The sequence below is a fragment of the Dipodomys merriami genome, unplaced genomic scaffold (genome assembly GCF_024711535.1).
Source record: "Dipodomys merriami isolate MVZ:Mamm:240054 unplaced genomic scaffold, mDipMer1.0.p SCAF_4, whole genome shotgun sequence".
NCBI classification, from domain to species: domain Eukaryota; kingdom Metazoa; phylum Chordata; class Mammalia; order Rodentia; family Heteromyidae; genus Dipodomys; species Dipodomys merriami.
In genome coordinates, this window is record NW_027205603.1 from 43,847,244 (window position 1) to 43,870,537 (window position 23,294).

The window sequence follows — 23,294 nt, forward strand, 5'->3', positions numbered from 1 at the left end:
AGGATTTCCATTTTTCATTGGGCTAATTAATCCTGTTAAGACCCCCTACCAGAAAGAATAGGTCTCCAGGTGCACATTCCCTGAGTCAGGAACAAAAATCTCAGGTTGATAGGGGGTGTGGTCAGCCCAAGTAGGCTAAAGTTTTATTGCCATTTAGGGCCTTCAGGAATAACCTCTCCAACCCTTTTAAGAAAAAAGTTAGCAACAAAGCTAGAAAGAAAAATGAGAAACAAACGTCATAACCTCAAGAAACTACACTGAGCAGAGTGGACCAAATTACTCCTCAGTAGAGGGTGGAGGACAGAAAAAAAGACTTGAAGTGAAAGGGAATTGAAACAAATGGAGATGACAGGTTTGGAATAGTGGAAGGAATTCCTTAGCTCATAGTGGAGGGATATTCAAAGCACCTTGCAGAAGAACGTGTGAGTAGAGACCGAGCTGCTCATCACTGCTCAGGATGCTTGGGTTGTCTTGGACAGTGGCAGGAAATCATTTGACAAAATATGCCTTAAAAATATCTGTGATTAAATCATATAGATAGAGCCACTGTCTGTGTTTTGTGCATACTTCAAAGTAATTTTTTAAATGGGAAGAATTATAAACTCTAGGAATCTGGAATCTCTCTTTGAAAAATAAGCTAAAAGTCATTTAAATTAAAATACACAGATTAAAATAGTCCTGTTTCAGATTTTTAGGCATGTCGACTCTTACTGATTATTATCTATTATTTAATATAAACCACCCCGAGATCAAGAAAATCAGACCAAAGTTTTGTGATAAAACTCAGGAACTATTCACAAACGGTCTTGAAAAACTTCACAGATAGGCTTCTGAAGATATTGAATAAGTTTGTAATAATCAGGACATGAGCCTCAGAAATGAGAATAAGAAACAGCTGCTCTGTAGCAAATCCCACCTACACTAGGGATTAATTCTAAATTCATGTCACATTTAGTCAGTTTTCATTTGGGACAACAAGGAAAATGTTTGCCAGGCTCAGGGCAATTATGTATTTGTCAAAACAGATGAAACATTAAATGTTAATTTTGTTTTCTTTCTGAGATTAATATTTCTGAGGAACATGGAATCCTTTAATGTTGGAGCAATCCATGAAGAAATACTACTAACAGGACTGCCTGTCTCTAGCCTACTCTTTCCTGCTATACTTCATTCTTCCAAATCCAGTCTTGACTCCCTTTGAGAATTCCTGGCTGGTGACAACTCTCTCCTTCAACCCTTCATCATGTTTCTCTACAATACTTCCAGTTCTTCATAATCATACACATACAATTGGTGGTATTTCCACTCATGGGTATGACTATTTATGAGAAGAAAAAAATATGACTAAGAGTTCATGTTTTAAGATTCTAACAACCAGACTTCCAATCCCATGTCTACCATTTATAAGCCAGGTGATTTCTCTACACTTTATTTTTTGTTTTTGTTTATTTGTCAATTGTTATTTCATCTCTAACATGGAGATAATTAGAGCAATTTACATGGTTGTAATGAGGCAATTCATGTCATGCCCAATGTCAACACTTGGAAGTTCTTAATAAATGGTATAAATGGGATGAAAATGATGGATGTTATAACAGAACTTTTATATGTTAATTGCTGGTGACTCCACCAACCCTAGGGAAGGCTGGTGGCATAAATTCTGCCTCAATGGGTATGGATTTAAGAGAATATGTATCCCAAACTTTCAGTGCTGCTGGTACATGATCACATTGGAAATAGCAAAAATAGATTTTCCTTCCCATGTACAACCTGGTCTGTTTGATGATACTTTGCCTATCAAATATTAACCACATAATTTAGTGACCTTGAACTCTTCCAGAGACAGGATAGATGCAGAGTTTGGTCTACAGCATAACACACATTTGGATATCATGAGGAAATGCTGGCTGGTCTTGAAAATTTTGGGCCAAAGTTTATCTTTGGTCCAATGCAAAGACAGACTGAGTGTCAAGATGTTTTCCCCATATGGGTCTGGTCTATGAATGACTATTGTACTTGTTTATAGGTTTGCAGGCAGCTATTCGTCATCCCTTTTATATTTGCATCATGAGCCAGAATGTCATAAAAGCTTCTGAGATTGAAAACGGTCCCAAGGCCAGTATTACCCTAATGCTGCCCCACTGAATACATCAAGTATTTTTGGCTGCCTCCTGCAATGACCACTATCCCTAGAGTAGAAAGAGGAAGTTAGAGGAACAGTGGCATCACGGCAAATGTCTCCTATCTGATGATCAGGCTCATCCACTTCCTGACTTCCATCTGATCAGGACTTGTCTTCAACTTCCCAACTTGTGCTGTTGTCCAGCTTGACCACAATCACGTATAATGTGCTATTTATTACTGCAGATTTTGAGCCTTCCCAAGCTTCCTGATGTCCTGACACCAGCTGCAGATACCTATCCTTCTCTCTCTGATAGTCGTATCTGACTGCCTTGTATTCCTTGAAGGTCTGGGCCACAGTACTTCAGCTGTTGGGAATGAACTAGTGCTTTGAAGGCATTATCTGTATAGTGATTATCACTTGGCTGTTGTTGGTGGTGGGTTTTTTTTGAGTCACCAAAGAGTCACAGCTTTGTCTCTGTGCCTTCACCAACTTGTTCTATCTGGGAAGAAATTCTTTCCTTTTTTCCTGTCATTACAGAATAGTGGGTTATATAATGAATCATTAGATACAAGGGAACATTTCCTTATCTGATTTTAAATACAGTATAATGTAGCCAATGGGAAAAATACACTATTTGAATTTCAATATCTTTCTTTACCAACTGTGAAGATTTGGACATAATATTATTTATATATATATGACTATACATATATTCATATAATGTAAAAATTATAAGATAATACATGACAAATAAAATAATTCTAAATACTTATGCATTTATAGCTCTGCCTCAGTACAACCAATCATTTTATATTAGCTTCTATCCATTTCCTTCTTTGTACTATTTGGAAATAAAACCCTGAAGCCATCCTGAAAAGTCATCAATAAATATTTAAGTGTACATCTTTTTTAAAAAAACAGAACAAGCAGCATCAAGCTGCCACAAATTTTATTGAATTCATTTCTTTATAAGCAACAAAAAGCTAAAATCAAGGTGTACAAGCATGCATCAAGGCATTTATCATGCACAGAGCCCTTGTGAAGGTGTTTTTATTCAATATAAACATGTTAGCAATAGCTACACAAAGGCTGTAGAGTGAGATTGTAAGTACACTTGAACTTACAAATTGTGGCTAGGCCATTGTTCTCTACTTATAGTGAGGTAAACAGAACTCATCTGCCTCATGCCGGAAACTTTAAAGCTCTTAATTCAGCTAAAAACGACTTCTCCTGAGGACCTTTTTCCTAGTTAGCTGCTTTTCCAATATAGAGTCATCTAACTTGTCAAGGTTAATTTCAACATAACAAGGTTATCATCTGGCTGGCTACTTAATGCACTGGTAAGAAGCATAGGTTTAGTGAGTTTTAGGCTCAGATGGCTGGTCTTGTTGGTTTCTGCACATTGATCAGGAGCACCCTGAGACTCAGTAATCTGAGAATAAAAGGGACCTACTAGCCAATTGACAGGTGTGTTGTTAACAAAGATTCCTTCATTTTCTGCAGCTGCCCATTGCTAGAGGTGAGGAAGCTGTCAGACACTTCCTTAAAGGAAGCAGCATTGTGGAACACAGAGTAGATCTCTCCTGCCATCACCCCCCAAGTGGCTAGGCTGGTCTTGAATATGCTGTTGTAACCCTTGGATGTTGGCGAGAAGGATGTGGCATGTGGTCTGGAGCTGCTGAGTCAGGTTTGGGACAATAGCCAGGGTCGGTGACTCAATGTGCTCAGCACAATGGGATTCATCAGTATCATCATGACCAATGCTTCTCTTCCACTCTACCCATGACTGATAGAGCTATCTTGAGCATCCTGAATTTTCTGGTTGGCACTATGAACGTTCTTTCTGGCATATTCAATCAGATGAACAGTAGAATGGAGCTGAGAAATGGTCTCTAGGCTTTTTTGCTTTGCATCTGTAACCCTACTGAGAGCCTGCTCATAAGCACGTGAATGGCGCTTCGTAGATAGAGATCCCAGTCTAACATAATAACTTGGTTTCTGAACCATATCAAAGCCTTCGACTTTTTTTGCTTCTTTTTCTAATTCTTCATGAGAGGGAGGTATTGGTCTACCAGCAGCTCTGATTTTGTCAGTGTATTTTCTACTCCATGGCTCACAAGCTGCACCATCCAACTGGCCAAAACTGTGTTCATGCTGTCATTGACCACAAAGTCGGTCTTCTCCACACTGCCAGTTACCACCCTGTGATTGTGCTGCCTACAGAATCCTTGGCCCCAGTCACAGTAGTTGTCACAGCACCTTTGGCATTAGCAACAACCTGGGCTGTTGGCTGATTCAGAATCGGTAGTCTCTCCTCAATTCTGTCCAGGCCCTTACAGCCATAGGTATTGGCAACTGCAATCTGTGGCTCTAGCTTCTGGATGATGGGCAGAGCACCTGTCACTGCCACAGAAGTCATGGTCTTCATGCCTTTCTCAGCCATCTCACACACAGATTTCAGGTAGGGGTGCTGATCCTTTGTGCTGACATAAGCAGAGGACACGAGGTCACACGTGGAGCTTGCCAAGGGCAGGTTGGCTACCCTGGTCACCACACTCGGCTGAGATCAACTGCAACAGCTGCCATTTTTCCTCTAGGAGAAGAAATCTCAGCGAAGAAGCGCCGGGCAGAGAGTCCCGAGGACACGGCTGCAACCCAGACACGCTGGGAAGGCTAAGCGTACATCTTTAAAAGACTGGAATCTTTTTTGTTAAAAACAACAAAAAAAAGTCATCATGATGCCGTATCTAACAAATTAATATCTAACAAATGTTCAAGTTTCAAATAATCCCATAGTTAAATAAATTTTGGCTGATGAGGAGATAAATAAGATCCATATAGTGTGAGTACTAAAAAATGTCATAGGTATCTTGGAACTGGTCTGTTTCCCCCCATTATGCTGTTTATTTATTTATTTTCCTTAGTGCCAGCTATGGCATCATATACCATAGTCCTTTATCCAATTCAATAGCAAATGGCAATTTGGAGTTCGATTCTTGCTAAGATTCAAGTTTGAGTTTTGGCAGAAGTACATTATGGGTAACATGACATTCTACTAACAACAGGGACTTTTTAGTGAATTTAAAGTTATTAATGGCCATAATTCACTAACTGACTAGAGTTTGTAAAATGGTGCATCCAGTTTTTAGCCAGTGGGTAATTCTTTAGGTTGGGTCCTCTGTTCTTTGACATGACTAGTACAGCTTAATTGCAGTGGAATACACTGGATTGGTCCAGATTCATCATGTGCATTTCTTTGTAAGTTCTGGAAATTGTTGAAATCTCTGAGGGGTTCTGGTTCTTATTACCGGGAAATTGTATTTGGATGTTTGAATCTGGGCACTTAATAGTACTGGGTTAGTTGTTATTGCTTCGTGCTTTCTGTAAACATTAAGGCATTTTTGCTTAAAATAGAATTCATCATAAATTTAGGCTAATATTGCCAAATCAAACTGAGGAATGCAACTTTTTTTATTTAATTTCTTTGATCTTAAATCTGAATCTCCTGTTCTTCATTCTTAGAATGTGAGTTCTAATGACAGAAAATAATAGGACAGCAAATAGTTCTTGTTTGCTTATTTCACAGTATACTCACAAAAGCTTTGAAATAATAAAATACTTATCATCACCAAAATGATTAGTGAGCATTTTGTATTTTTTTCTTGCAAGTATTTTCTCATTTAAAACATGTATCACATTACAGATTGTAGCTAAATTAGCATGTTTTAAAGTCATTATGAATTTTTGCATGGTTCTGCTAACTAACTCATTTGTTTAACTCATTTTCTACTTTTATGGATTTGTCATTTATTGTAATTTTATAGTTATGTGGAATGTTTCCATGCTCTGTAACAAATCTAATGAACAAGTCTAGTTTCTATCTTTACTTCTTATTTTCTTCCCTTTCCTATATGCAACTACATTTTCCATTTTATGTTTTATTTCCAGCATGAATTTTCTATTTTTGCCATAACAAATTACCATGAATTTAGTGGTTTTATTAAAAAAACACAAATTTATATTCTGTAATCTGTTAGTTAAAAATCTGACATGGATCCACTGGGCTAAAATCATAGAACTTTGTGGCTTTCTGGAAGCTTCAGGGGGAAAATGTATTTGCCTTGATTATGCAGATTTCAGAAGGCACTCATGAGGCCTTTCTCTGTCTTCAAAACAAGGTTCTATCCCTTGGACCTCATGCTTGCTTCTGAAGTCACCTCGCCTATGGACTCTTCTTCTCTGCCTCCCTCTTGACTTTAAGACTACCTGTAGCCACCTAAACAACCTAGGATAATCTCCAATTTCAACATCCTTAACTTAATCACCTCTGAAAAGGGCCTTTCACCTTGGAAGGTAGCATATTTCATATTCCAGGGGTTATGATCAGGTCTCATGTGACAGAAATACATTTGATTCAATTTCTTGTATTTCTTTTAAAAAGCAACTCCGATCTATCTTAGAGCTCCCGCTAACTGAAACTGCTACAAAACTCAATATAAATAAAAAATTCCATGTCCATAATTTGTTAGCTCATGCTACCACTTTGAATCATAATAAATTCTAGGATTTAATAACTTAAGGTACATGCAGAAACAAGCCTCTGATCGTTCTAGTCATGCTATACAGCTCATGGTTGAGGTCTTCAGATCTCTTCCAGGGCTGCTGGCCCCAGTCACTCCACAGCTAGCTTGGCCTCCAGGATATTCAATGAAGCTTTGGAATTGGACCCAGCCACATGGATTTGTGCCTATAAGAAGTTCAATCTGTCCACAATTTTGTGAATGACCTGGAAGCAAGACTAATTTTCACAGCAACCTTCATCCTCTATCTTCTCTGTCTCTGGCAGTAAGTATACTGACTCCAGATAGTCCCAGTTCCGTGTGTGTGTGTGTGTGTGTGTGTGTGTGTGTGTGTGTGTGTGTGTGTGTGTGTGTGTGTGTGTGTGTGTGTGTGTGTGTGTGTGTGTGTGCAAGTCAATTAACATCTTTCCACAGAATACAGAGCCCCAGAATCAACCACCCACAAACTGACTTTTTGAAAGAGTGCATAACTACTATTTCATATTCATGAAGAGTATATTCAATCAAACACACACAAAATGCACATAAGCAAATGTAATGTTTCTTATCTTGAATCTTCAACCCTAAAATCCTGTTCATTATAAAATGCACCATTGTTTTATAAACTACCTTTAAAGAACAAAATGTAACTAAACTATAACATAATGCCTTTTTATCACTAGAACTCTTAGTTTACATTTGTTGAAATAATCTTTTTAGATTGACTTCTTTGATATCAAATGCTTACTGTTCCATTCTGTGCCTTTCTACATAGGAAAAATAGTTTCAGTGATGAATTAAGAGTATTCTGAAAACATTTTAATTGAACCCAAATATCTGTTGCACATAATTCCTCAATTAGTACCTAAAAAAGCTAACACTGGGTTTGTATATAAGTTGGCAATAACATTAACATCCTAAATGACAGGGTGACAAATACGTGAGATAATTAGTTTCTAATGAGAGAAGGTTTAGTCACGGGTTTGTATATTTTTGTCCGTGATTGGTTGACCTTGCTACTTTGGGGCTTGTGGCAAGGCTGCATAACATGGCAGTAGCATATGGTGAAGCAAAACTGCTTATCTCTTATATGGTCAGAGAGGAACAGAGAAGAACATGATAGAGCCTGGATTCTCACATTCTTCTTTGAGGATATTCCTTCTATGACCTAATGAACCTCTGCTAGGTCTCCATCACCTCCCAATAGTGCTTCCTTGAAGAGCAAGCCTTTAAGATGTGAGTCTCTGGGAAACATTTAAGATCCAAACTATAGCACACAGTGACTGCAAGTTTCTATCACACTAAAGACATGCCAACTTCAAAGATATAAAAATGTGAAAATATATGTACATATTAGAATCAATGAGGTGCAACATGACACTCTCTTCTAACGGTGTACCCAAATCCTGTCTAACTCTATAGTATCTTTCACCCACCTTCCACTCCTTGTACCCTGTATTCTAGCCACACTAAAGCACTGTATGCTCTGCATACAAGCTGTTTTCTCCCCTCGGTGTATTTCCATATGCAGAGCCCACGCTTGCTCTGGAAGTCCTTCGTCTTTCATCCTCTTGGCAGTAACCACAATTTTCACTCATCTCTCAAAGCTCATCGATTTCATCTTACCACTGAGAAAACATCCTTTCTTTGTGTGGTTCTTTGAACTTCATGGTACTCTTTGATCCATGGTGCTCATGTCACTTCTTGAAACAGAGCAAAAGTTTAGAACTTTTTGTTGTTGTTCTTTACTAGGTCTCCTTAAGAGCAGGAACTGTGACTTCTCAGTGCTTCATGCAGTAGTTATATGGAAGAGGCTAGTTGGATGTGGATTGTTTCTCAGAAAGCAGTTTTCCAAAAGAAAGAGATAGTTTTCACTCTATAACTGGCTGTTGAGGTCAGTGAGGGCAAATGAAAGTCTGTGTAACAAAGGTTAAAAGAGCCACAAGAAGCTAAAAAATAGATTTGCAGAGAAATATTTTAACATATTCAAGATTTTCATGAGCCATCAGCATTGACCTGGATCTAGCTGGAGCAAAATCGTTTTGCATAATCAGTTATCATTCTGGGCATATTTGTAACTAAAATAAGGAAAACAAAGAAGTTATAGTGTGAAATGAAATCTTATGAGTTAAGATCATCTATTAAGTACAGTGTTTATAATTCTGATTTCCATGCATAGTTTAATACCAAAGTCATTTATATTATCAGTGAAAATATATTTCTGTATCCAAATGATGCTTTTTCAGATGTAAGGTCTCATATGTCTCACTGTTACTTTGCTGATAAAAAATAGTCAAATTCTATATTTTATATGTATTATGTGTATAGGTATATACTATATATTGTACATATTGCTTATACATGTTATAATAAGCTGTATAAATGTAAATAATCTCTAGTTTGCAATAAGTACTTTGTATGTAGGTATGAAGCTCACACAACAGATAGTATTTATTTAAAATATCCATTGACTGTGCTGTATCTTCATTTGAAAAAAATCCAATATGTTCATAATATCATTATAAAGTTTGGGCATTGCCTTTAAATAGATATTTCATAGCATAGACCTCATCTACAGTAACTGGCTATTTGGATCATATAAATTGAGGATGTGTCTGCATATTTTTTTATTCATAAAATAATCACTTGGAATATTCTTAACTGTTCTTTTTAATTGAAGATGTTGCATTTATCCCTCTCTGTGTTCTCAAGTCTGCTGGCCACATTGCTTAGTGAGACTGTCACTGTTTGAAACTGAGATCCAAAATACCAAACAATTCTGTTTTCCATTAAATGTCACCTTCTCCATTGCATTGAGAAAGAACTGACTACTTACTTACTTGGTTTTGTTTCTTTGTTTCTATTGTATCCACTGTCTGCTTGGTCTGTAGCTCACTTAAGGATAAGCATAAGGTCCTGGCTATAGTTTGGTGGGAGAATTCTTGTTCTTCTGTGCCTACCAAGTGCATAGTTAATTTCTGGAATCAGAGAGATAAAAAAAATTAGGACACATCTGGGCACCAGTGATTCATCCCTGTAATCTTAGCTGCTTGGAAGGCTGAAATTAGAAGGATAACAGTTTCAGTCTCCAAGTAGAAAGGTCCATGAGACTTCATCTTCATAGGGAGATGCTTGATGAAGTAGTGTGCCCTTGTGATCCCAGCAATGGTAGGAAACATAACATTGGCAGATTGAGACTCAGGCAAGCATTTGAGAGGGAAATGAGACTTTATCTCAAGAAGTAGCCCATGGAAAAATAGGGCTGGTAGCAGACTTCCAACCTAGCAAGGGTGAGGCCCTGCATTCATACTCTAGTAATGAAAAAAGTCAAAATGCTTATTTTGATGATGAAAGGAGCGATTCTCTAAACTAAGATCCATATAGATAGCATGAGCAGGTATTACAAAGTGAACCATAAAGTAGCAGTGGTCCAGGCTTAAATGATACACAAACATTGTGATGTTGTCATGAAGTCACCTAGGACCTTGTGAGGTTCACTTCTCTCTCTGGACAATGACTACTTTGAGAGAGTCTGAAAGAGTTGCCTTTGTCTACACATTCATAAAAAGCTGACTTTTTTTTGATGATGTCCATACCTGTGGCATAATGAGTAAGTGTGAATCTCAGGGAAGTCACTTCTGGGTTGTGGGTCTCACCTGTCTAAATATCCATTTCCTCACATAACCTAAACCAGCAATGAAATCTATTGCATAGGGTGCTAGTGAGGGCTTATTCTAATGTAGGTAGCCAAAGAATAGTTATCTTCACAGCAAATCTATTAGAGCTGACTCTTTCTAAATATGAAGATAAAATTAAAGAAAAAATAATTCTGATGGAGTCCAGGTTGGTTTTCAGATTATTTAAAAAATGTTATTTCTTTAGATGTGTTGTGATTCATTGCATTATCCAATTTAATACATCCATCCATGTGTATTCATATGGAAATGTATCTTCTCTGAACTTGATTTTATGAATAGTTTTAAATATTTGAATATAATGTTTTCAAATATTTTTATTGTCTTTAAGTAGTTGTACAGAGGAGTTGCTATTCACTGGAGCAGTTTATGAATAAAGTGCATCTTGATCAATGTCAATCCATTTAAGATTCTCACCTACTCCTCCCAACTCACCCCTTCCCTTACTTCCCTTGAAGTTTTGCTATTGAAGTATTCAATTTTTTTGCTATTTAACAAAACGGTTTGTGTGTACAATTCATCTTGATCTGTGTTACCACTTCAACATCTTCACCTTCCCCTCCCCCAGCTTTGAGCCACCCCTTCCTTTCTATCTCTTAATTCTGTATTGTAAACAATGAATTCTTGCCTGAATTCTCTCCCTTTACCCTTTGCTCCTACCCTTGGCTCTTGCAAGTACATTTCCTGATATTTATTTTATTGGGTTTTGACTTAGTCTTTTAAAAGAATTATACTATTTGCACCATAGTGAATATAGTAATTTTCTTCTTTAGATCCTTCTGAATTTTGACATTTTTCTATGGCAGCATTTTTCATTTTTGCATCACTCACATATCTGCATACATGCTTATACTTTGTAATTGGTACAAAAAGCAGAGATAAACTTTATTTCTATGGCCATTAAATATGTATAAATGTGTTTATCAATAAAATTGAAGCCTCCAATAACTTCAAATTGAAAATATTAACTTAATGTCCTTTTGTGGGAAACAGAACTGGTGCTATAGTACAAATTTTTTTAAATGATATCTTTTGAATTTGTCCAATGCCTTAATCTCAAGTGCTATGTGATATTTTGATCCTTTCATTATTTAAATCCTATCTGAATAAATTTTAAAACATAGCTTACTAGCTCACCAACATGAAAATTTCCTCTTCCTACCTTGAAGTTTAGTTCTAATACAATGGGTACAGACACTGTCTCACAAGAGAAGGTGAGCCAGATCCCCATGTGAGCCAGAAAGTGCTTCATTAACCTTTTAATCATTGGATTAGAGGAAAATAGAGAATGAAAATACTTTTTATAAAAAATTGGAAAATCTCACAGACCTTAATGAGCCTTTCCTATTTCTTTTTTTTTTAATTAGATAAATATTTATTGACGTGCTAGGGGAATCATGTAAAACAATAGTTAGGTAGTAAATAAATTCCATGAGATCTATGAAGTGGAAAGCATCACATTCTGTTCTATACCATTTTCCTGAAGGCAAAGATATTTCCTTCCCAGGGCAATAATGGCCCTTCCTGGCACATACATTAATCTGAGAATTCAGAAACTTTGTCTTGGATTCTGAATTCCAGTGGTTGTGGGTGTAAAATGAAGTAATTTATGTGTCATAGCTAATTAAGATGATAGTGTTTCAGGGCACTTAAAATTCAAGTTCAAAGAAATTGTAGTGCTTTGGTCTGATAGGTGATGTGAAGGAGCCCTTGAGAGGCTTTCCTGCCTACAGCAACAGGCATGCAGTAGCTCATTCGCTGTATCCTATAATTAAAGCAAAACTTCACTCAGAGTTCTTTTGAGTGCTAATTTTTTTCCACAAAAATGTAGTTATTGTTTGCCTCAATTTTATTAGAAAGTAGAAAGATTTTGTGAGATTAATTTTATAATTTTCTCATTAGGAAATGGCTGCTTGATTTGAGCTATTTTTTTCTAATAAAGCAAAGTATAAAATTATGGAAAGAAGATCGGTCAGAGAAACAATGTAGGTTTATTGATTAGAGCTGAAGACATTCATTTATATGATCTAACAGAGTTTTTTTTCCTCTCAAGAATAACTGGTTATTGTTCAATCTACTCTGAAGTGGTTTATTTGCCAGCAATGTGTATACATGTACACCAAAAACTGGGTGTGAGAAAACTACAGCAATAATACACATAATTGTAAAAGAAAATTAGAAAACATAGAAATGTCCACCCACCAAACAATGGTCAAACGAATGTGGTATATTCATATAATGAAAACTATCCAACATTGATATTGAACAAATTAAAACTACATGAAAGAACATGAGTGACATCCATAAACCACTGACTGAAAGAACAAAGCAACAAATAATGTATTTTGTGTGATTTAATTCAAACTAAATTTAAAATAGGCAGACAAATCCAACTTGCCAGAAGTCTGTCTGCCTAGTGGTTACTTTCAGGGAGAGCAAACTGATTGATCAGGTATTGGGGGTTTTAAAGTGGAGGCAAGGATTGATTTTGTGACTAATATCAAGCGGGCATAGCTGAGCTCCTTAAAAGCTTGAAACTTCACTAATTTAAGGATGAAGAATGATGTACATATGACCATGAACAGTGTACCTGATATGTAATTGATGTGGTAACAGATGTGACTGTCACTGCTATTGTTATTAATATTAACCTATATATTCTAAGGTTTTAAAAACTTGATCCGGGATGTAGCTCAGGAGTAGAAGATTGCCTTGTATGCACAAAGCCATATGCTAATCCCCAGAAGTACAAGGAAACAGTCACCACATATTGTGAATCCTATAAACATACTTTCCTTCCAGGCTTCCTATTTGGATAATGAAAATCTTAAAATCAAATCTGGACTATAATTTTACCAAATATTTAGAGATAATATTATCTCTAATAATAGGATAAATTCTATTTTCCTCATTCACTTGTTTCTATGTAAGCTACTTAAAATTCTCTTTGGAGCAAATAACTACAAGCAAACAAAGAACATCATGTTGAATTCACTTGTAATAGTATCTCCAAGAGAGTCATAATTACAGTTTGCATTCCATTTAAAAAAAAGTGAATATGTGAGTAATTTCCTACTTAAGATGGCTTCATAAAGAAGTAGAACCTGAGTAAGGTTTTAGGGAAAGTCTGAGTCTAATGTGAAAACTGAACTGAAATGTGTCAAAAATGAGAATGGAGAAAACATAACTATGGCACCATGGTCAACCCAATACTGTGCAGACTATGAAAGTGCAATACTCGATGTTCATCAGGTATGATGGAGATTAAAGTGATAGTGTGAAAACAGAAGTGGTAAGTCCAAATAGAAGAACTAATAAACTTAACAGCAAATGACAAAGTACAAAAACGAGATAACAGGAGTCTGTCCATGATTGCTTTTTGGCTTAGACTTAGATTTGGAGTTTGAGAGCAACAAGCTAAAGAAGCAGTATTCCAAAAGCTCATAAAGCATATTAGAAGTCTAGGAAGTTAATTTATTAGAAAGCATTTATAATTTTTCAGTTCACAAATTCTGATGTATTAGGCTTTGTATCTCACACATTCCACAATCAGTGGAATGTGGTTTTATTTTGTGTTGAGCATAAGAAAAGATCAAATAGGAGCTGGGAAGGTGGCTCAGTGGTAGAGCGCTTGCCTTTGCATGCATGAGGCCCTGAGTTGGATTCCTCAGCACCATATAAGCCAAAAGGAAAAAGCCAGAAGTGGCGCTGTGGCTCAAGTGGTAGAGCGCTAGCCTTGAGCTGAAGAGCTGAGGGACAGCACCCAGGCCCAGAGTTCAGGCCCCACGACCGGACCCCCCCCCCCAAAAAAAAAAAAAGATCAAATAGAACTAGACCAATGCACAGAGCAGCAGAAGAAAAAAAAATTATAGGGTTTCAATTAAGCATGTTAACTTATGAGTACAATATATCTTGATCAGTGAACCCCCATGTAAAACTACTTAGATATAAAAAATTAAAAGCATGGTTTTAGTGTTTTTGTAAAATATAAAAGTATGGTTTGTATTAGAAAAGTTAATATAACCATAGTTAAAGTTATGCACATTCAGTGTTTTTTTAATTATAAACACATACTGTTTACTAAGATAAAGTACATGCCTGGCACAATTATGGTCACTATATATATATATATGGCCTGTTTCAATTATGTTTTTAAATAAATGTTTCTGTAATAAATTTTATTTCCAGTAAATGATTTGAAGTTACTGATAGATTGGTTTCCATTCTCTCTTATGCTATAGGAAAATATAAATTGTTATTTCTGTTAGGTTTTTTAAGACAGATTTAAAATCATATTACTATTTACAAAGGAGCAGTGCTAAAATAATGAACATTTCTTCTACAGTGATTTTTCTGAAAGCTGCCCTCATTTCATTCACACCTCAGCTACAATTTGGAAAGGGAAAAGAGCAAAATTGATAACTTCGACTAGAGGGAAATATATCTTGATATGAAGTGTTATTACTGTTGACAATCCAATAATAGAGACACAATAGAATAATTTATGCGAGTTCTTGAAATTGGCTGAAGCAATTTTCATCACAGTGTATTTCATTCTTGAACAAAATGAAAGCTATATTTCTTACATTTTTGTAAGCCATCATGTAACAGGCAGTAGAGACTTTTCTGAAAGCCACTTGACATTATTTAACTTTATCAACTCAAAAAATCTGAGACATTTGAGTATCGGGATATCTAGCAATTTAATAATTGTAAGAACTTTATTTTGCAGGGTATGGGCCTGGCAATAACATTCTATAGCTACTTACATGCTTTTATTTCTAAATTGCCTGTGGGAAGTACCTGGTAGTTATGGGTTTGCTTAACAGTTAAGGCAACACCTTTTTACAACTACTTAAAGATAATAATAAAAATATATGAAGAATTAAAAAAAACCTTGATTAGCTAAATACACACACATATTCATGTGCAAGCACTTTGATTTTCAGTTTAACCACATTTTTTATTTTCATCATTTTGTTATTTCTGTTATGAGGTATTTATTTCTTCAAGAAAATTAAGTCCCTTCCCTTAGCATCTACACATGGTCTCAACAACCTTTTCCTTTTCTCTTTTCTCTCCTGTTCTTTCTTCACTCATTCACTTTGGTCTTCGGTTCAAATGTGCTCAGTGTTGCTGAGAATCCCAGGCTCACAAGTGCAATATGAGGTGATTTTTGACAATGCTCCCACCCACCAAGTCTTAAACACAGGAGGCTGTACTTTTCTTCATAAGTGCTTGTATTTTAAGAGGGTTGGGTGTAGACTATGTCTAAGGGTAAGCCAGTTAAACTGAGAATTATTGTCACTTAGGCAAAGCCAGGTTTGAGATCTCTGATATCAGCCATGGTCTGTATTCAGCCATTTAATTGCCATGCTATGTTTTGAAGCCTTAAAACAACAACAATAAAAACACTAAACTGGGTGTCAGTAGCTCATGGGTCTATCTTTACTCAGGAGGATCTGAAGATTATAATCCAAAGCCAGCTCATGCAGACAAGTACTCGAGTCTCTTACCTTCCATTAACCAGCAAAAAGCTAGAACTGGAGGCATGACTCAAGTAGTAGACCACCAGCCGTTAGTGGAAAAATCAGAGCACGTGACAAGGCCTTGAGGCAAGCCTCCTTTCCAGCACAAAAACAAGACAACAAAAACAATATTAATGATGTTAGATGAAGTACTGTTAAACAATACATATTAAAGTTAGTTAGCCAGAGCTACCATTACAAAGTACCATCAATTGGGTGCTTAAACCACAAAAAAAGAATATAAAAACCATTTTGTCACCATTCTGGAGGTCTAAGATCAAGGTATCATTAAGGCTGATTTTCCTTTGAGGCTCCTCTTCATAGCTGCAGAAGGCTGACTTCTCCCTGTGTCATTGTCTTCTCTGTGTACTTGTCAGAGTCTTTATCTCTCTTCTAAAGCCCCCAATCATACTGGATTAGTGCCCACCCCAATAACCTCATCTTAACTTAATCCTGTCTTTAAAAAAATGCTTTCTCCCAAAACAACCACATTCTTAGGCACTGAGAGTCAAAAATTCAACATGAATTTTTCACAGGTAAGAACTGAGGACAGGAAACAGGCCACAACAAATGAGAATGTCTGTCTCATTCTCAAATTCATCCTTTCCTTCTTTCCCACTTTATATCATTGTCAGGTCAGTGGTGACCAAGAGGGAAACTGGGTCTGTAGCTAAGGAGATCTGTGCCATTTATCTTTGCAGTCCAGGCACCTGCACACTTGACTGGGAAATGGTTCTGCTCCTTCCAGTCATGTTTGGTGTAACCTCACAGAAGGGAGAATCATGGAGAATCATGCAGAATCATGGAGTGAAATAAGGCTTACATTTGTTTTAGCTCATGATATTCTTCTTTTTTCTACCATTCTTTTTTACTTGATTTTGTGGGCATCTGTATTATAGGATCTATCCTCTAGAACAACCCTTCTACTGAAATCTGTTATAAAACATTTTTGTTGTAAACTGTTGCCTGAACTATCCAAACAACTCCTCCTAGAATAAAGTGTATCATATACTACTTGTTAAGAACTACATTTTGTAAAGTGGGCGGGGGAGGGGGGATACACAGGAATGGAGAGACAAAAGGTGAACAGATGCAGCAGTAGTACTCACTGGACTATCTTGAAAATGAACTATACAACTTGTAGGTGGGAATGGAGAGCAAAACTGGGAGAGAGTGAGGGAAGGTGTGGGAGAGAGTGAGAGAAGGGCTGACATTGTCCAAAAAGAAATGCTATCTTAACAATAAATAAATGAAATATAAAGTTATCTAAAATTTGAAAAAAAAATGCTATCTTTACCTAACTGTAACCCCTTTGTACATTACCTTTATAATAACAAAAAATTAAAAAAATTAAATTTTATTTTGCATTCATATAAAATGATTTCTCTTTATGTTTGGTAATACATTAAAGTACTTAGCTAACTATATTTTTAATATTATAAATAAAACTTTATTTAACTAACAGGATTTCTCCCCTAAAATGTATGCCTAACCACATGCAAGAATGTTCATTTAGCTGGGTGTGCTAGAGCAAAGCTATCATCTTCTATTTGGGAGGTGGAGCTTGGGATGAAAAGTCAAAGCTAGCTCAGATATTAAATTTCTCAAGAGCCCATCTCACTCAATGGCTGGTTGCTATGGCAACCAACATGTTACCTGTTTTCCTTGTTACAGGAAAAAGCACAATGGCTAGGCAAAGTGGCATATGTCTGTCATCCTCAGTGACACGGGTAGGCACAAATTGGAGGATATCAGCCCAGGCCAGGCTGGACAAAAAGCAAAAAACCTACCAGAAAAATAAAAGAGAAAAAGAGAGCTGGGATTGTAGCTCAAGTGATCGAGTACCTGCCTTGCAATTACAAGGTCCTGAATTCAATCCTTAGTATTGTCAAAAAACAGAAAAGAATGTTAACTTTTATACCTATCACCACCATTGACTATTAAATACCAATGAGATATTTCATTGCTGATCAGCCAATGTGGTCTCTCCATTGAGATACATGCAAATGTAGCATCATCTCCATTAAATGGAATATATGCTCTCACCTGCCTGAAAAACTCTGACTGGTGTTTAACTTTGTAGAGTAGGAATTCAGGAAGTTTTAATTTTCCTCTTTTATGTTTTTATGTATTTTTTCAATAGAAGGAAAGCTCCAGAAATTATGTTTAAAGAGAGAATTAAAATACACAAATGATTTGCTTAGCACATAAATGGCCAAATCAAATGAACTGTAGTGTATTATTCCATGGTCTACTTATTTTTTTAAGTGGCAAAACTTGATATAAGCTTAAAAATGGTTGAATTAAAGTCTATTGAGATAGAGAGTGAAGGATATTTAAACCTGAACACATAAGCACAAGGCAATCATGGGAAAAGAAAACATACCCACAACAAAGTCCCACAGATTTTCATGGTTTATACAAAGGCAACTGTGCTCTGGTTCAAAGAGAATTGTTTCAAGGCATGCTTTATGATTTCTTGTCACCACATTATACTTACCAGATTTATACACACAAGTCCCAGGCTCCCCATTTATAGCACTTGGATGAGATCTACCACTTCCTCCACATTTGTTAATGCCAAATCAGCTCTTACAGAACACAAATGGAAGACAGGAACAGAAGGTTTTAGAAACTGTCTCATAGACTTAAGAAAACTATATAGTCCTGACATAATTTGAGAATCTGCTCCCCCAGTTGTAAAAGAATCCTGAAAAATGGTAAAAAGATTGATTCTTCTATTCAATAAATAATTTTGAGGCAGAAAAGACAGATGTAGTTTTATGTCCTGAGATCATGACTGAGAATCAGTCAGACTCCCTGACTTTGTGGGGCTTAGAATTAATTTAGCAGATTGTGTAGACAATAAAAAAGGAAATAAACATTATGAGAAACAATTGAACAATCCACAGAAATAACATAGTCATGTGACTCTTTTACAATTAGTTTTTTAAAGCAATTCTGTCTGGTATTATGCAGTAAAGATTGTATTGAGGGGCTGGGAAGGTGGCTCAGTGGTAGAGCGCTTGCCTTGCATGCCTGAGACCCTGGGTTCGATTCCTCAGCACCACATAAGCAAAAAAAAAAGCCGGAAGTGGTGCTGTGGCTCAAGTGGTAGAGCACTAGCCTTGAGCTGAAGAGCTGAGGGACAGTGCCCAGGCCCAGAGTTCAGGCCCCACGACCGGACCCAAAAAAAAAAGATTGTATTGAATATAAACTTCATTCATTTAGGCATTATATTATTTGGAGAAGTTATTTTTCATTTCTTTTATTATTATTATTATATTTTCATTATCTTTAATTGAACAAAGGACTTAACATTCAAGAACTCAGTTGTAAGTACAATGCATCCATATATATTTTTTGACTACAGAGATGGGACACTCAATCAGAACTCAAATAATAAACATGAACATCCATTCAGAAATTCTAATACAATGAAACTAGCTAGCTGCAGCAAGTACTCATTACTAATTGACTAGAAGGAAGTATTTTGTATTCTTCAGGACATGTTTCTTTAGTTTTATCTCACTGTTAGTCACCAGCAGACATATAATCATTTTACTGTTAGTTTCTACAGTATCTTTGACCTTGTTGCAAATATCAGAAAATTGCTCAACCTTTACTCAGCCCCTATAGGGCCATTATAAACCCATTTTGTGAGAGTTACAAGTAGAAGGATGGAAGGAAAAAAAGAAAAACTAATTTTGTCACTTGTGAAATATGCTCAGACCCAACCTTCACTAACCCCATTGTGTAAAACATTCAGAATATTATTAAGAGAGAGCTTACAAGTGTAAATATACTTATTCTCAATGAAATCAACACCATCCAACTGATTTGTAACTACTCCCTTAATGCTGCTATAAACTTTATTGCAGCGAAAACACTGGTTCTACAGATTGCTTTCCTCTTCCTCAGGATGTGTTTGACCTTCGTGGCACTGCCACTATAAATCTCATGGCCCAACAACCCCTTGTCTGCAAGTGATTTCAAGCACTGTCATAAAAATGAAACAGACAGACTTAATTTGAGTTCCAGACTTGAGGAAACTCAACTAAAATATTAGCATAATTTCACTGAGGACGGAGGAAATTGTTAAAATATGTGTATTAGAGAAGGTTTGCAATTTGATCCATCTTTTTTTTTTTTCCTGGCTCTTGGGTGCCACCCAGTGATTAGTTTAATGGCAGGTTTCCGAAGGAGTCTATGGTGCACAGATAATCGCAGGAGAGTGCAAACAAGAATGTTAAGGGCAGTGAAGGAATACAGTCCTAAAATTAAATTTAGCAAATAATAAAAAAAAGAGCACCTCTCTATTATGTCATTTAGAAAAAGCAGAACACTGTGAGATGTTCCTTCCAGGCATCCATACATAGTAGATGATTCTGTTAATGAATTAGCAAGTGAACTAACTTGGCAGAAATACTCACCATCACTATGTTGGAAATGAACTATACAACTTGGGGGAGAGGGGAATTGAGAGAGAAAAAAGCAGGGAGAAAATGAGGGAGGGTGTAAACACTGTTCCAGGAGAAATGTACTCATTACCTGACTTATGCAACTGTAACCCCTTTGTACACTGCTTTACAATAAAAATTTAAATTAAAAAGAAAAACAGCCACAGCAGAAAAGAGGAACAGTGAAAGAAGTCCTTACACAGCTCAGGACCATTGTTCCATTCTGCCCAGTGTTCAGATATAAGCCCTTCACAAAAATCAAAAATAACAAAGATTGACCATTCTTTTGTTAACAAGGTTCTCTTCATCTCTTCTCTGTCTCTCTGTCCCTCTCTCTGTCTCTCTCTCTCTCACTCTCACCCCCCCCCCCGCAGCCCTCAATCTCTTTGAATAATAGTTGTGACACATTTAACAATATTTTACTGAGGACTTATGTCATTTGGGGGTTAGAGAGGCAATACATACCCAAATCAATGGGCCTTTTGTTTTTCTCTAGAAAAATGTAATTATTTGTAACCATGTATATGCATGCTAAGATATGCATGTACAGATATAAGTAACACTGAATCTTAAGTCTTTTTATCCTCTATCTTGTCTCCCTAGGACTAATCTTTTAAAGAGACCAATTCTAAATGTGATAACAAAATAAGAATGAAGATTAAAATATTTCAGATGATTTACCCTTTGGCCAATTGTAGTCATACCCTATATCTACATACCCTATGTCATTTAAAACTTAGAGTTTCTAAATGTATATCATTATTATCTCTGATGGATCTGCAAGATCAGTACTTCTCCAAGTTGGAAGGTTTGTAAGTAGCTGAGGAGTCACCTCTAGGTAATCTAGCTCATCATTGGATCCAAGACTCAAATAGCACGAATATATTTAAAGACAAACAAACTAAAAGAAAATTAAAAAAAAGACAAACTAAACATCCCAACAAAATGGATTTCAGTCTTTTTTTTCAGGTGGTGGGGAGGGTTTGGTTTACTGAGGTTTCAACATTGAAGTCAGGGCCTGGCCCTTTCTGTTTTATCTTTCAGATAAGGTCTTTCACTTTTCCCGCAGGCTGCCATTGGACCACAATCCTCCTATCTATGCCTTCTGCATAGCTGAAATTACAGGAACAGACTCATTCTTGCCTTGTTTATTGAGATGGAGTCTTACTTTTTGTCTCTGGCCTTGAACTACAGATCTTATCAAGCTTCACCTCCCAAGTAGCTGGGATTACAGGCATAAATTACTGCACCCAGATGACTTCAGTCTTCATACAGATTAAACAAGCTAACCTAGTATCATAATGGATTAAATAAAATATTAAATGAGCTAATTCCCATTTTTTAGCATTGTTGATTTTGGAAATGCATTTTGACTTTGTATAAAATTGCAAGTAGGAGTTGGAAATGCAACCAGTTTGTAAATTGGACATTAACCATATATATAATTTGCTGGGAAAACCTATCAAAATTTTTACTTACCACAAAATCTGATATTTTAAATCTATAATTTCTGAACTTAATTCCAACCCTGTTTATTTACATAAGCATTCATGACGGTTAATTCTTTTACCTTATAAATGCTGCCAGCCAAGTCTTGCTTAAATAGAAGTTTTGGGTTTAGCCAATGCTAAATTGAGTACTTTATTGAAGTCCCAGGTTTCTATATTTTAAAGAGAGAAGGAAATAACTTTAGAGAGATTTCTAGCTCAGTCATTAGCATGGTTCTATTTCTCCAGAGAAATACTCAGTGAGCAGCTCATTTCATAAACGTTTTCTCCACTGAAAGAAACTAGCCATCAAATTCATCTTCACGTAAGAAGAAATGCACTAACATATTGAATAAAATGATTTTAGTTTGTTTTAACTGATTGTCATGAGAAAGTTTGATTAGAGCATATTCATTATTTGTTCTAAAATTAATGGATCACAATGTCTATTTGCTGGTTGACTATTGGCAATAATGGTTCTTAAATAAAAAGGTTCAGTTTTCATTATATTAATGGATCAGTGGTTTTTCTGTTTGTTTGGTTTTGTTTTTTAATTGGAGGAAAGCATAATTTTAGTCTGTCTTTAAAGGTTTCAAACTTTCAAAGAAAGGGATAGATAAGCTCTTATTTTATATCATTTAAATAAAATTTTATGATGACAAAAGGCCAATGCTGTTTTTCTAATTTTCAGTGCTGCAAGAATACAACATAGACTCCAAAGGAGAATGGCATTTACCTCAGAGTTTGACTTGAAATTACAGACAGACAAGTGATTACATGCTCATCTGAACTCTAGAAAGACCCATTGGCTTCCTTTGCGGAAGATCAGTCCTTGAAGATTCAAATGGAAATGTATACAGTATTTAATTAACAACAACCAGCACCAAAGTTGACAGCTTCACAATCTGACAATCCTGACTTTATATTTTAGGTCAACACTTTTTCCTGACTTTGAAGAAGATATTTACCTTCTTTATGCTTACTCAGACATCATCATATCAAAGAAGTCTTCATTCTCCTCCCTCCTCTCTCCTCTTTAGTTTTTCCTGCTTCATTCTTCTTTGATATTGTTTATACATTTGTTTCCTGGTAGTTTCCACCAGTTCTGTGAGAATTTAATAAGCATTAACTTGAATTAATTAACTTCGTCTTGCTCTGTAAAATCTTCATGTTGTTATTCTGTTTTTTTAGATTAAATGAGTGGTACTTGTCTTCATTTTGTTTTGTTTTGTGTGCTACTGTCATGGAATTCTGAAGACAGAGTAAATAATGAAGAGCAGGGATTTGTTTCATACTGTTCTGGAGACTGGAACTCCAAGATCTCTACATCTGATGAGGACATTTCAGCTGCGCCATCTCATGGTAGAAAGTGGAAGGGCAAGAAAGCCATGCTCTTCCTTTTTGAGCTTTTTATCAGGAACCAACTAACACATACTCCTG

The 23,294-nt window shown here is 36.1% G+C and overlaps 1 pseudogene; it reads right to left on the bottom strand.

Moving 5' to 3' along the window:
* Window positions 1-3,401: 3,401 nt before the first annotated feature.
* LOC138806139 (perilipin-2 pseudogene) lies at window positions 3,402-4,711 on the bottom strand (annotated as a pseudogene).
* Between the last annotated feature and the right edge of the window lie 18,583 nt (window positions 4,712-23,294).